Genomic DNA, 14,850 nt, shown 5'->3' with positions numbered 1-14,850 from the left:
TCTCCTGCCCGGGTTCCCGACGCAGCCAGGCCGAGCCCGAGTCCCAGTGGCGCCGGACCGGGTCTCGGATGCAGGGCGGCCGCCGGGGACGGGGTTCCCGTTCGCCAGAGGCACAGTCCCAGCGCTCTCCGGCCGGACTCCAAATCAGGGATCCACCTCCCCCAACCTGACTTCTTCTCTGATCGATTTGGGCAGCGTCCCCGGGACCGGTGAAACCCTGCGAAGGGCCATGTCGGACTCGGACCTGTCCGGGAGTCCCGTGATCCGTCGATCTGGTGGGGAGGAGGGAGTATGACCGACACCACATGATGTGTAACTCACAATTCACTCCTCGGGACTCCCTGCAGCGTGACTGTTTCTGACCCCACGAGCCGGGGTCTACCTGGCTCTAATGGGTGGTCCAGGCGGGATTTGATCTTCCATTGCCGTCCCGGGTTTGATGCTCTCTATTAGTCGCATGTTTATCATTCTATGCTTTCAGCTGTTAGCATTTCATCCGAATACATGGATGGGGGTACAGCTCAGCCATGTCCTTGCTTGCTTATTGCTAACCATTTTAGATTAGCGGTTCACCTCTTTGTGGGGTAGTTGATGGTTGGGGTTTTTTAGGGCGACAGATGCTCAGAAGTGTAGGGTGGGGGTAGTTGGGGGGCGAGGGAGAGGGGGAGATCGTTGTCTCCCAACAGTTTGTTATTTTTAGCCGCCTACGGGCCGCTGTGTTTAGTTCTCATTGGTAGCAGCGCATTCCTAGATGCTACCGCGGTCGGCAAGCAGATCACTACTTCTCATACCCTCATCTTTAGGCCCCGGGTCCGGGTGGGTGTTTCCCTTGGATAGGGCACAAATCCACACTTGCATCCACCCCTCCACATATCAACCCTCTAGATGACTTACACCCTTAATCGACCTCTCCACATCCTCTCCAGGAATGTCAATGGCCGAACCAAGCGCACAGCCGTCCTCCATGATGCCAACCCCCACATGCCTGACATTCTGTTTCTCCAGGAAACGCACCTCAGAGACTCACAATGCAATTTCCTAGCCCGTTATGGGTTTGACAGGGTCTGGCATTCGGATTACGCGTGGGGTTCTCGTGGGGTGGCCATTCTACTCAGAAAGGTGCTTTCCTTTACCCTGGCTAGAGCAGAGACTGATGCACAGGGCTTGTATGTGGCCATGTCGGGACGATTGAGGGACACCCTATGAACCTCCTGTGCACTTACGCTCCAGGGGTCCACCTTCGGCGCCTCACGCTGGTGGTATCCTCCTTTCCACAGGGCCTCACAGTTGTTGGGGGAGACTTTAACGCCGTCTTGCAGCTTTCAGGTGACGCGACGGGCACCCCGTCGGCGCATCGCCTAGCCTCTGCGAGGAGCATCTCTGCTGGTCATCATCCTTGGGTCTTCGTGACGTATGGAGGGTATGAAATCCCCGCAAAGAACAATACACCCACACATCAGCGGCTCACCATACCCACTCCCGTATAGACCTCATCCTGATGCCCGCCACAGAGTGCCAGTTGTTGTCTGGGGCCGTTATATTGCCCAGGGGGATCTCAGATCACTCCCCTGATACCCTCCGTATTGAACCGCCGCTGTTGGCTCACGGGCGACCTAGCGGCTGAACGCCTGGTTCCTGCAAGACTCCGCACTGGTAGAGTCCCTATGGCAGGAATCGCGTCACTACTTCTCCACTAATACGGGCTCGGTCCCCTCACCAGGGACGCTGTGGGAGGCCGGCAAGGCTGTCGTTCAGGGTGTGGCCAGAGGACTGGTCCACGCGAAACGTGTGGAACAGGCCGCCCAGTTCGTGCAGCTGGAAACTCAGGCAGTGCAGTTGGAAAGCGTCCAACTGACCAACGGTGACGACGACTCTTCTTGACAACTAGCAATGGTCCGCGATGAGAATCGTCGGATCTCGTTGGAGTCCACTAAAATGCTCTGCCGCTATTCAGTGGCACGTATTTATGGATGGGGCGATAAAAATGGCAAGCTTCTCCACAACCTAGTGTCCTACCCCAAAATTAACCGCATTATCCCCGAGATTCGGACGGACACTGGGGTCCACCATGTAACGTCCTCTGCCATTGCGCAAACCTTTGCTGGATACTACGCGACCTTATACGCCGCTCGTCCTCCTTGCGCTCCCCTGGCAAGCTTGCTGGAAGAGACCGGTACCATGTCTCCCCCAGGCGACCGCTGATACCTTGGACCACCACTTCACCCCGGAAGAAATTCACGGGCAATTTCACGATTGCATCCAGGCAAGACGCCCGGACCTGGCGGGTACCCCCAAGAATACTACGTGGCCTTCCGAGTGCAATTGGTCCCCCACTTAGTGGATCTATTCAATCATGTGGTGGAAGACGGGTCCTTCCTGCCTGAAACCGGCGTGGCCACTATTGTGGTCATCCGAAAGACGCAACCGCCCTCCCTGGACTGTGTGGATTACTGCCCAATCTCGTTGATTAATACGGAGGTTAAGATTTTTGCCACCGTGATAGCTCAGCGACTCCGTCCCCTCCTACAGGACTTGGTCCACCCCGACCAATGTGGGTTCATGCCTGCCAGGGGTACCCATCACTGCATTTGTTGTCTCCACCTGGCTATGGCCCACCGTCATCACCTGACCCCGTATCTGGCGTTGCTTTTCATCGACTTTGAGAAAGCCTTTGATACGGTGGATTGGAGATACCTTGAGGATGTACTGGAGAGGATAGGATTTGGTCTTCCCTTCCGCCGCCTGTTCAGGGTCCTTTATAGTAACCCCAGGGCCCGTGTCCTCATTAATGGCCAGCTTTCCGAGATATTCCCAATCCGGAGGGGCACCCGTCAGGGGTGCCCGCTCTCGCCGCTCTTATTCGCGCTGGCGATGGAGCCCCTGGCGGCACTTATCCATCAGGACCCTCTCATCCGGGGTTAGCCTGGGACCTGAGCCAAGTTGATAAAATATCTCTCTACGCGGACAATGTCCTGCTTTATCCAGCGGATCCAGACCGTTCCGGCCCTAGATGCCTGGAGGTCCTCTCTGCTTTCGAGTGGGTCTCTGGACTTCGACTTAACCCGGCAAAATCAACCCTTTGCACCCCTCTCGGGCGTGTTTTGACTGGCAGACGGCTATCCCCCTCCGGAGGCAATCATTTAAGTACCTGGGAGTGTGGGTTACCCTCCTGCCTGAGCTCGAATGGGCACTGAATGTCGCAACCTTGGTCACTAGGATGAAGGCAGACCTCAAGAAATGGCAAACCCTTCCCCTCAACCCCCTGGGCAGGAGTGCGCTCTTTAAAATGATGATCCTCCCCCGCTTTCTCTACACTCTGCAAAACATCACCATCCACCTCCCAGGTAGCTGGTTCCCGGAACTGGACGGCGTTCTCACCCGGTTTCTATGGGGAGGAGGGAGGCCGCGATTGGCCCTGGCACACTGTCATATTCCCCCCTTTGACGGAGGTATGGGGGTGACCAATCTCCACCTCTACTATCTGGCCACGAGACTTATGATCCACGACTGGTTTGCGGGCAGCTGGTCCGACCCAGCATACCGGGTGGAACTCAGAACAATGCACCTCGCGCAGATTCAGGCTTTTTTATATGGCTGCCGGGTGCCGCAGGCTCTACCCCCAGTCACAAGGACGGTGCTTATGGCCTGGCGTACAGCCCTTTGCCATGTGCAATGGGACCGGAAACTCACCAGACAAACGCCGCTGTGGAATGGTGCTTGGTTGAGGGAGGTCTCATCCTTGCAAGGGTTCCGTCGCTGGGTCCTTGTTGGGATCTCGCTGCTTGGATACGTGTGGGTGGGAGACCACATTCGATCCTTTGCTGACTTACAACAACGTCACGCCCTTCTTCATTCCCAATTATATAAGTATCTACAACTCAGACACGCCCTTCACACTCACATTCCGTCCCTCACCTCTCTCCCGGAATTCAGTCCCCTCGAGGCTCAGGTTATGATGGGGAACCTGGGGAGGGGGTGTCCCGAATATACCGGTCACTAGTGAACAAGGATCCTGCGTCCCTGGACCGGCTCCGGGCTCACTGGGAGGGGTGGCTAGGCCCTCTGGAGGAAGCGGACTGGCAAGATGCCATCATGGCACCTAAAACCTTGACTACATCCTCCAAGTTACACCCCGTGTCCAACTTTACTACCTCCATGCGGCATACCTCACTCCGGCACGCCTTTTCCGGGTCCGTATGAGATCTTCCCCAGCAAGCGCGCGCTGCGAGTCTGCTCCAGCAGATTTCTATCACATGGTATGGCAATGCCCAGCTCTGGCACCGTTCTGGAGAGGGGTGGAACTTGAGCTCACGCAGGCCCTACGGTGGGGGGTTCCCCATGATCCGAGGCGCTTGCTGTTGGGGGTGTTCGACGGTCTGGATGGTTCCAGGGCAGACAAGCGTCTCCTGGGAACGGCAGTGGCGGTGGCGAAAAGAGATATAGCTGTGCTCTGGACTGAGGCCAAGGCACAGACAGTGCGGAAATGGAAGAGAGGGGTGGATTGGTGTGGAGCGCAGGAGGAGTCTCTCTTCGAGGCCCGGGGTTGCCCCAAATTATTCGGTAAAGTGTGGCATAAATGGTTCAGTTTGCTACCAGTGTGAGGGTCCGACTTCTTGTACATCTGCAATGTTTTGGGATTATCACGCCCAGTCTGGCGGGCGGCCTTTACCTTTGTCAACTGTATATGATGAGATGTTTCTACTATGATGCTTGATTTGCTGCCAATGAATTTGATTGTTGTTAAAAAACCAATAAAGTTGATTATCAAAAAAAAGATAGGGATAGATCATTCCTGGAAAGCATGCCAGGACAAGCTCTTCGATATTTCTGTCTTTATCAAAGATTTGGCATTCATGGCTAAAGCCCAAGATACCTCCATTGATCCTGATGACTGGCAGGCTGGGCCCAACAGGCCATCTTTTTATTAGGCAATGCTACTTGCACTTTGTCATTGGAGCACCGTTGTTCTATTCTTCTTAGAATCTTCTTAGACCCCAAGCTCTGCAAATTGGCTACGGATGAAGCCGGCCCATCAGCAGCTGGCCTGATTTTTGGTGATCCATTGGTAAAGGAGGTGGCGAAATTTTCTAATACCTTCACCTCCCAAGATAAGGCCCAGCCAGCTCTAAAAAAAGGTTTCCAGTCCCACCTGTTTTGCTGAGCTGGTCGAGGCCGGTGCCGCTCCACAAATCAGCTTCAATATCAAGGCTCCTCCTTTCGTGGATAGAACAGAAGAAAGTTCTTGGTATGGAACAACACCAAAATGGGAACCTACTCCTTTCCTTCCCTTGCAAGGGGCTGCACAGGACGATTCAACGGTGGAAATTTCAGTGTAACAACTACCAATATCTCTTTCCAAGGTGAGCCTTCACCATTCTTCAAATGACGAGTAACGGGGAAGGATTAGCTTTTGATGCAACTGGAGCTCAATAACCCATGATGCATGGGTTCGTCAAACAGTTCAAGGTTTTCCACCGGAAATCTATGTAACTCCAGTTCAGAGTGTTATTCTCGGCCAACTTATGTTTCAGTCTCACAAGATTCACTTCATAGACCAGGGGTTATCCTCTCTCCTACAGAAGCAAGTAATAGCCCCATGTAATCCTCATCCCACAGGGTTTCTACACAACTACTTTCTCGTGGATAAAAAAGGTGGAGGCTTCCTCCTGGTAATCAATCTCAAAGAATTCAACACTTGAATCCTTTATTAGCATACCAAAATGGAAGGGATTCATTTGCTATTAGACCTTTTAAGAGAGGGCAACTGCATGGTCCGCTTGGACCAATCGTTCCTCCACATCGTCCCTTCTTGCAATTTCAAATCTTACCTACAAATTTTTGGCAATGCCCTTTAGGCTGTGTTCAGCCCTTTGGTGCTTCATCAAACTTGTCAAACAAGTGGTAGAGTTCTTGAGAGCCAGAGGACGACTTCTGCTCAAGAATCAGTTGAGTCCAGGGCCGGATTGGCACTGTGGGCACTCGGGCATAAGCCGAAGGGCTGGTGTCTCAGTGCACTCTGTGGGCTGTTTTTTCCCCCTTTACCAGTCCACAGAGAGCACTGACAGGGAGAGGAAAGCAGCTTCGCTGTGGCCGTTCAGCGATGATGAACTGTGGCCTCTCTTTGATCCCCGGCCAAGCAATCATGCTGAGGGTTGGCTGGAGAGGGGTGATTGTGTGCCAGAATCGGCCTCCCAGGGGGCCAGGTGTTGCTAGGCCTATGAGCCATTTTCCTCTCGGCCCCCCTGGGGCCCACGCAGTCCAGGAACAGTGCTTGCATTAGTCCTCGCCCACAGCCCTTCTCATTCAGGGCATAGTGGGTGAGGAAGAATGGGTCTCTCTGTGGGGGCCAGGTGATGTGGGGAACACGCACCATCTTCACCTCAGCCTCCCCCCCACCCCCATGGATGGCCCAGAATCTGTGTTTTTGCTTTAGGACCATAGCTATCCTATGCAAACGTTTGAACTATAAACCTCATGAGGGTTTTATTAGTATGCTTAATTAAGAGTAACAACAGAAAGGTTTTTCCTTTTTCTACAGGCTAGGGGCTGAGGCAGTGAAGGGCTGGGGAGGGCTAAGTAATTTACAAATAGCTGGGGCCTCGCTGTTTTTCAGGTGCTCCTGCACTGGAGAATCATTTTGTAATAAAAAGGGGCCTAGCTGTTTTCAGGTGCTCCTGCGCTGGAGGGCTGGGGAATATTTTTTTAATAGAAAGGGGCTTTGCTGTTTTCAAATGCTCTTGCACTGGAGGGCTGGGAAATAATTTTTTAAGAGAAAGGGGCTTCCCTGTTTTCAGATGATCCTGCGCTGAAGGGCTGGGGAATTGTTTTTTATGAGAATTGGGCCTCGCTGTTTTTCAGGTGCTCCTGCACTGGACGGTTGAGGAATAATTTTGTAATAAAGAGGGGCCTCGCTGTTTTCAGATGCTCCTGCGCTGGAGGGCTGGGAATAATTTGGTAATAGAAAGGGGCCTGGCTGTTTTTTAGGTGCTCATCTTGTAGGACATTGTCACCTTGGCCCTGTGTCCTTCCCAAGAACAATATCCTCCCACGTACATTCCTTGTGTGTTTCATGAAAGGCCACGCCAGCGAATGTGGGCCACGCCTGCAAATGTGGGCCACGCCCTGCGAATGTGGGCCACGCCCCGCAAATGTGGGCCACTTTTTTCATCAGTGCCCTGGTCAAATTGTGATCCCAATCCGACCCTGGTGGAGTCTCACAATTGGATCCAAATCTGTTCTCTGCGATTATGCAAAAATGGGGTCCATGCCTGATGGACCTGTTTGCAACTCGCCTAATGTTTCAGTTACCATTCTACTTCAGTTCAGCTAGACCCATTAGCTCTAGCAACAGATGCTTTCTTGCAGAATTGGCCTGGGCTGGGCTGAACTATGCCTTTCCCTCATTGTCTATGTTGCTGAGAGTTGCCCTGCAGGTCAGACGTCAGACAGCAGAATTAATCCTGATCTCACCTATTTGGAGGACTCAGAGTTGATTTACGACTTTACTGGCACTTTCTTGTAATTGACCTCTCCTATTTCCTTGGTTCTTGACTCTCCTCTTGGACCTTCTTGGGTGTCATCATCCCTTGGTTACAACACAGTAGTTGAAGCTAGTAGTATTGAGACTTTCCAGAGATGCTGACAAGTGCTAAGACTTTCGCAAAAGGCTCTTGACCTCTTTGACAAAGCCTGGACGGGTTCCACACATAGGACCCGATTCACAAAGGGTTTGTGTGCTTGTGGCGGAGGCCCTGTAGTCATTGGGGAGTCTCCCCAACGACTGATGGGCCTCCGCCGCGAGTGCAGAGGCCCTTTGTGAATCAGGCCTATAAACATTACCAAGCCGCATGGAAACAATGATCTGGATGGTGCTTGGAATCGAATTTGGATCCTGTAGTAGCATATGTGAGTCATATCACCAATTTCTTGGCTTCCTTGGTCTCGGATGGCCTTTCCTACCAAACCATCAATTCTTACCAATCTGCTATTTAAGCGGGCCACCTTCCTGGTGCCAACAAACTTTTGGGAGAACTTTCCCCAACGTATTCTTCTCTTTGGGATATTTCCTTAGTCCTTCAGTACTGGCCCGACAAATCCATTCTGTCCAGAAAACAACTCTCTGCGAACCGGACGCTTTTACTGTGCCTCGTCTTTTGCAAACAACTCTCCGATGTGCAAGCTCTTGATCTTGCGGGTAGAACTTTTACCCCCAAATGCGTCACTTTCCTGATTTCCAAGGGAACAAAATCAGCAACCAGACATGGTATTTCCAACACATTTAGGAGACCAGAAGCTCTATATGGTTCAATGTCTACAGAAGTATCAAAAGATTACCGCTCCTTTACAAAGCTCCCCTTCTGGTCCACTATTAATCTCTTTGTTACAACCTCATGCCCTGGTACATTAGCATGCTGGGTAAAAATGGCTTATTTCAGAAGAGGGATAGCTCATTCGGCCCAAGGAGCCATAATTTTAAAGTAACTTGCTGTGGGAATGCGCTTGGAAGAAATTACCCGCATGGTTGTCAGATTCCATGTTTAAAGAATTCTACTATAAGCCAGTAAGTAACTGTTTTTCTATGGTGGTTGTTAAGCTTTAAACTTGCATAATCTGAAGTGTGCAGTCCGGATAGAATCAAATGTTTTAGAGCATTTGTGAACAAGAATTTTAAATTCTATTAAGGACACGGAAGCAAAGATTATCCCACCCAGGAATAACTCAATAATTATTGACCTGTCTATGCTGATGATGTAGTTCATACATGCTATTACTGTAATGTAGTACATATATTTAGTCTTTTATTTCCATTTTCAGATCAAAAGCAAGAAGGAAACCGTGACTCATTACCGAAGAAAGGATTTCCACGCAGCAGAAGAGGCGGAGTTAACGCTGTTCACACTGTTTATAGACCTACAGGAGTGCTGATTGGATATTCGACATTCTATTATGGCTTATGTAGTTATGTTGGAACCCATGGATTTGCAAATTTTCTTCTACAACTCTATACTTACTGTGTTTGTTTTTGATGGCTGTCAAAATAAAGCAAATAAAAGAATGCATAATCTTCGCCTCAGTGCCCTTAATAGAATTGAACATTCTCATTTACAAATGCTATCAAAGTTTCGATTGCTGCTCTTTTGGAAGAAACTTGGGAGTTGACCGATTAGATAATACATATGGGCCCTCAGAGTCCTACAAAGCTACCACCACAGATACGGCTTTGCCGACCAAATGAACCCGATCAGCTTCCCTCGCTACAAAGAATTCTCGATTGCCTACCTAGGCTGCCCTGCCTCTATGAAAAGGGCTGTAAGGAGAAGTCTTCCTGTCAACTTACTAATGCTCCCTTCCAGCCTCCTCCATCCAGCAGACCATTATAATCTCAGGCAGGAATACAACTGTTTATTAAAGCAACAAAGACTACTCAAAGTGTGCATGCACAGATGATGAGATAGCTATTCTGGCCTACATCACACTTCCCAGGTGACTTCTAGGGTGCTTTCAATCAAGGACAGGAAGGCATGGTCACTAAGATTGGTTCAAGGACCATTAGGATTACTATTGTGGCCAAACTTGCATCAAAAGAATCACCCCTGGAGCAGGATGCTTTTGTAGCTATTTGAGAATGTCGGCCATACCTTCTCTAGGCTCAGGACTTAACAGGATGTAATCAAGGTACATGTGGAAGAGTCGAGTCCTCAATCCCATTGCATCATGTAATCTCTTTAATTTCTTTTCCTCCTCACCTTGGATATGAAGGTTCACGTGAACATGGAACCATTTCTTGCCAAAATCAGAAAATAAGTACCAGTTTTACATTCTCCAAAGCAGAGCTTGCAGCCAAATGAACTTTGCTGTTCTATATTTCATTTGTGTTTTTCTGACCTCCCTTCTCATGTAATGAAACATTATGTTTACAGTGCTTCCCTTTGTGCTGAAATCTCAGTTGGATGAATAAGAAAATGTATGTTCCCTTGGTCAGAAGGAAAACGGCCAACGGTGGAAGGTGAATAAAATATTGCTTCGGAAATAAGAATTAGGTCAAGAGGTTTTCCTTGGTCACACATAGGTGTCAAGTGTGTGTTGATGAGGGAGTGATCAAAGAAGAGCTGCAAGAATAGCATGTTCATAGCATGTGTGGCTGTAGATACACATGTTCTGCATACTCCTACCATTTAGAGTTGGAGTAAGATATTTGCAAGTTGTTTTTCTTCAAGGAAGTGGTTCACGAGGTATAGCGATCCTCATTTGGCTGGTAATGTACACGGGGAACAGACCTGCTCTGAGCGGCTCCATGTTGGGCGCCCAATTGCACCATTCGCAGGCCTTTTTGACTACTGTAACATCCTGCGTCCCTTACCTATCTTGTCCCTTCTGTCGTGTCCATGCTGTGTGCAGGGGTGTACACCATACACAGGACACAGGTTAGTTTAACTCTTCTTTATTCTTACATCATGCAGTTGCTCGTCCCCACGTCCGTCCACGTCTCTGTCCTGGTCATTGTCCGTCCCCTTCCTGTCCCTGCCACCGGATCTGGTGTCCGGTGACCTGGTCACTCTGCCTGAGGACCCACAGGGTCCTACTGCCCTACTGTCAGTCGCCCACACTGTCGGATCCCAACCTCTCCGTCACGACATCTCCCCCCTTGTTGCAAACAAAAGTTCGTGACACATTTATCATAGTCCTCATTCACAGTTATATTGATGAAGGTGAAAGAATGAGAGAGAGAGAGAGAGAGAGAGAGAGAGAGAGAGAGAGAGAGAGAGAGAGAGAGAGAGAGAGAGAGAGAGAGAGAGAGAGAGAGAGAGAGAGAGAGAGAGAGAGAGAGAGAGAGAGAGAGAGCTTGTCACTCTACATCTCTTCAATGAGTCTCTGTTATTTACTGAATGTCCTTCGTGATCTAGTGTCTCCATCGCTTCCTTGTCCTCTATCTTCCTACTTCTATGTGGCTGCAGTTGCCGCTGCCATTTCTTCTTCATCCGCCTTTAGCTCCTTGAAACGCTATCTTTTCCTTGTTGTTTGTTGTCGGTCGGAGACAGCCATTATCATCAATCCTTTCACTTTCGTCACCGCCAGTGAATCTTTGGAGAACCGGTTGTCTTAATATCGATATTGTTTCTTTCTGTCTCACCACCTTTGGTCCTGGCCGTGCAGTGTCCCTTGCCTTGATCTTCCTTGGTAGCGCCTGTCCGCTCTGCTCATTGTATGTCTTTATCCTTTCCTTTTGTTGCGGTTTCTCCTGCGCCAAAGTCCTGTCACGTTGCTCCTTTTTACCCATTTTATTTTCTTTGTCTTTGTGTCTTTCCTTTTGTTTTCTTTTCTTCTATGTTCTCCTTTTCTCTTTTCTGTTTCTTTGGTGATCTTTGTCCCTCTTTTCTTTGTTATTTCTCTTTTTCTGTCTTTTCCTCTATTTGGCCTTATCTCTGGCTTTTCCTTTATTTTTACTTCTTTCTTATTCGTCCTTTTTTTCTTTTCTTATTCGGCCTCTTCTGGGCTTTTCTAGTCTTCTTCTTCTTTATTTCCTTGTTTTCTTATATTTGCATCCTTCCTGCGTCTTATTCTTATATTTATGTCTTTCCTTTTGTTTTCTTTTCTTCCGTCTTTATTCTTCCTTCTTTTCTTCTTCTTTTCTGCTTTCCTTTTGTCCTTTCTCTTTGTCCTCTTTTCTCTCTTCCTTTCTCTTTCTCTTTTCTCTTTATTTTCTTCTTATCTCTTTATCTTCTTTCTTCTTCTTTATTTTCTTCTTATCTCTTTATCTTCTTTCTTCCTCTTTATTTTCTTCTTTTCTCTCTATCTTTTTCTTCTTTTCTCTATATTTTCTTCTTATCTCTTTATCTTCTTTCTTCTTTTCTTCTTCTTTTCTCTTTATTTTCTTCTTATCTCTTTATCTTCTTTCTTCCTCTTTATCTTCTTCTTTTCTCTTTGTCGATTTGTCTTTTTCTTTATGTCCTTTCTCTTCCTTTCACTTGTTGTTTTCCTTTTTCTTATTGCACTGTCTTCTTTCTTTCTCTTGTTGCCCTTTTTCACTTGTGCGCCCTTTTTGCGCTTTATTTATCCTTTATTCTTCACTCAAACTTTTATTTTTTTTTCTCTTTTCAGACCTTTTCCATTCTTATTTTCGTTTTCTTTCTGTCTTTTCTTCTCGTCCTTATTTCGTCTCCTGTATTGTGCGCTGGGTTTTGGATCTGCCATTCTCGCCTTCTTCTTTTTATCTGTTCTGTCTTCTTGTTTACCTTTTATCGTCTTTCTCGTCTTCTTCTTCTTCTTCTTGTGTTGTGCTTTGATTTAACTTTTTCTACTTTCTTTTCTCTTGTGTCCCCTTTTTCCTTGTCCTTTTTTTTTTTTTTTTTTCTTCTTCTTTCTCTTTCTGTTATTCTTATCCTTCTCTATGTTTTTCTTGTCCTTTTGTTTTCTTTTTCTTCTCCTTTCCGTTCTTTTGTAGTATTCCTGTTACTGTGACAGTCTTTGTTGTGCCTCCTATTCTTTTTCTTCTTCTTGATATGTTAGTTATTCTTTGCTTTTGGGCGATCTCTCTTTGTTTTCTCCCCTTTATTCTTCACTTTTCATTGTTTTTCTGCTCTTTTCTTTTCTTGCCTGCCCTTGCAATGGCCGCTGTCCTTTTCTTCTTGCTATTAGTGCTTTTGTCCCATCTAAAATGGCCGCCCCTTGTTCTCGCGAGATTTCGCGCTCTACATCTCACTTCCTGACTTCAAAATGGCCGCCACGTTATTGCTGTGCTCCCATTGGCTTATTCTGCCTGATCCAAAGATGGCCGCCGGGATTTCCACGTCTCGCGAGACTTCGCGTTTAAATGCGCGAGCGCGATCGCCTCACAACTTTGCTCGGCACTAACGTTGCTCCGCTGCTCCTGAGCGCTCCTTACCACGCTTTGTCACTCTGTGTAGGACGCTGATCGGGGTGGGCTCCCGTGTAGCTCCTGGCGTCACCTTGATGTTTCCATGATGCTAATCCACACACAACGATTTTCCTCGCACGCCGTGACGATCGTTTCTTCCCTCGTCGCCAGTTGTCGTGTCCATGCTGTGTGCAGGGGTGTACACCATACACAGGACACAGGTTAGTTTAACTCTTCTTTATTCTTACATCATGCAGTTGCTCGTCCCCACGTCCGTCCACGTCTCTGTCCTGGTCATTGTCCGTCCCCTTCCTGTCCCTGCCACCGGATCTGGTGTCCGGTGACCTGGTCACTCTGCCTGAGGACCCACAGGGTCCTACTGCCCTACTGTCAGTCGCCCACACTGTCGGATCCCAACCTCTCCGTCACGACACCTTCCACGCCCCCGTCCTACCTCCAGTGTCTGTGCGCGTGCCTCCCGGCGCGCTGTTTAGAATGTTGAGGCAATTCTGTTCGGATACCGAATACATTCCAGCATTCCGTATCTAGTATGAAATAAAGCTGGCTGCTTGCATGATCTCTCCGATCGTCAGTCATTACAATTAAGCTGGCAACGATTACGGGCTCAAGAGCCACCATCCAAGGCTGATCACTAGAGGCACAGGACGTCCTCATACCTCCCACCTAGTGTTGTGTGGGACGGACTTCCCCTTTTCGCTCTGCCTCAGCGCGACGCCCATTAACCCCTCAGTCTCACAACATTTGCCGTCACTCATCCCTGTCAGCCCTGGGCAGGAGCTGCAACTAGGGTGACCAACCGTCCGTAAATTTCACGGACAGTCCGTAATTTCGGCCGTCTGTCCGTTGTCCGTGAAGAATCCTTTAACGGACGCCATTTGTCCGTAATTTTAACCGGGCACAGCTTCCACCCACCTCCCGTCTTAACTCCGAGGCTTTTTCCAAAGCTCAGATCCCCATCAGCATTGGAGAGGCACAGCGGGACGGCAACCCTCACACCTCCAGCCCTTGATGAGCTGTTAAGAGGTGCTCGAAGGTGACAGAGGGAGGGGCTGTGGCTTCAGGAGCAGGGGCTCCTATTCAGATGCAAACAGCCCTGGATGAGTCTCTGCAATTGAGAGGGGCCGCCGCACACATTCCCTTTCTGCCAGGGCCCCAAACATTGTAGAACCGGCCCTGATTGCAGCACTGGTTCTCTTCACAGAGCGGGTCTTCAAACATGCAGCCTATAATGTAATAAAGTAAAGAAATGGCACAATCGCACCCACACTGATTAACAAAGTATAGAGAACAATCAGTTAAATCAGTTCTCTTGGAGTATCTCCTTTACGTACTGTGCATCACAGTGGGGGCTGGCAAAACTAACATTTTGGACAGGGAGCCTGTCTTCTCGTTGTCTTGTCCAGGAGGGAGTGAGGAACCCTACCCCACCCAGGAAGAGACCAAGATGATACTAGAATACTGCATGCCCACCCCTGTGCCCACTCTGGTGGATCCTGTTCCCCCTCCTGTGATCGCTCCTGCCCCCCCCGTGATGGCTCATGTGCCCCCCATGTGATGGCTCCTATCCCCCCCCCCGACTGTGATGGCTCCTGTCCCCCCTGTGGTGGCTCCTGGATGTATGGGTGGAAGGGTAGCTGGATGGGTAAAAGGGTGGATGGATGAGTGAAAGCGTGGATGACGAGTGAGTTGATGGATGAGTGAAATGATAGATGATTGATGAACTGATAAGTGCAAGGGTGAATGGATGGACAGATGAGCGAAAGGGTGGATGCAAGGACGGATGAGTGAGTGAAAGGGAGGGTAGATGGACAAAAGGATGAATAGATGAGTGAAGGAGTGAAAGGATAAATGGATGAGAGAAAGGATGGATGCGTGATAGGGTTAATGGATGGATTCATGAGTGGATGAGTAGATGGGTGGGTGAATGGATGGAAGGAAGGATTCCTAAGTGAAAGGGTCGATGGAGAGAGAAA

At 49.0% G+C, this 14,850-nt stretch overlaps 1 protein-coding gene across 1 annotated transcript in view; it reads right to left on the bottom strand.

Moving 5' to 3' along the window:
* LOC147663190 (spindle and centriole-associated protein 1-like) overlaps window positions 1-14,850 on the bottom strand; it is a 113,432-nt gene that overhangs the window by 6,107 nt on the left and 92,475 nt on the right. The window lies entirely within an intron of this gene.

Source organism: Lissotriton vulgaris, unplaced genomic scaffold (genome assembly GCF_964263255.1).
Source record: "Lissotriton vulgaris unplaced genomic scaffold, aLisVul1.2 SCAFFOLD_2536, whole genome shotgun sequence".
NCBI classification, from domain to species: domain Eukaryota; kingdom Metazoa; phylum Chordata; class Amphibia; order Caudata; family Salamandridae; genus Lissotriton; species Lissotriton vulgaris.
Note: the sequence above shows the minus strand (reverse complement) of the source record. Positions and strands in the feature narration are given on the sequence as shown.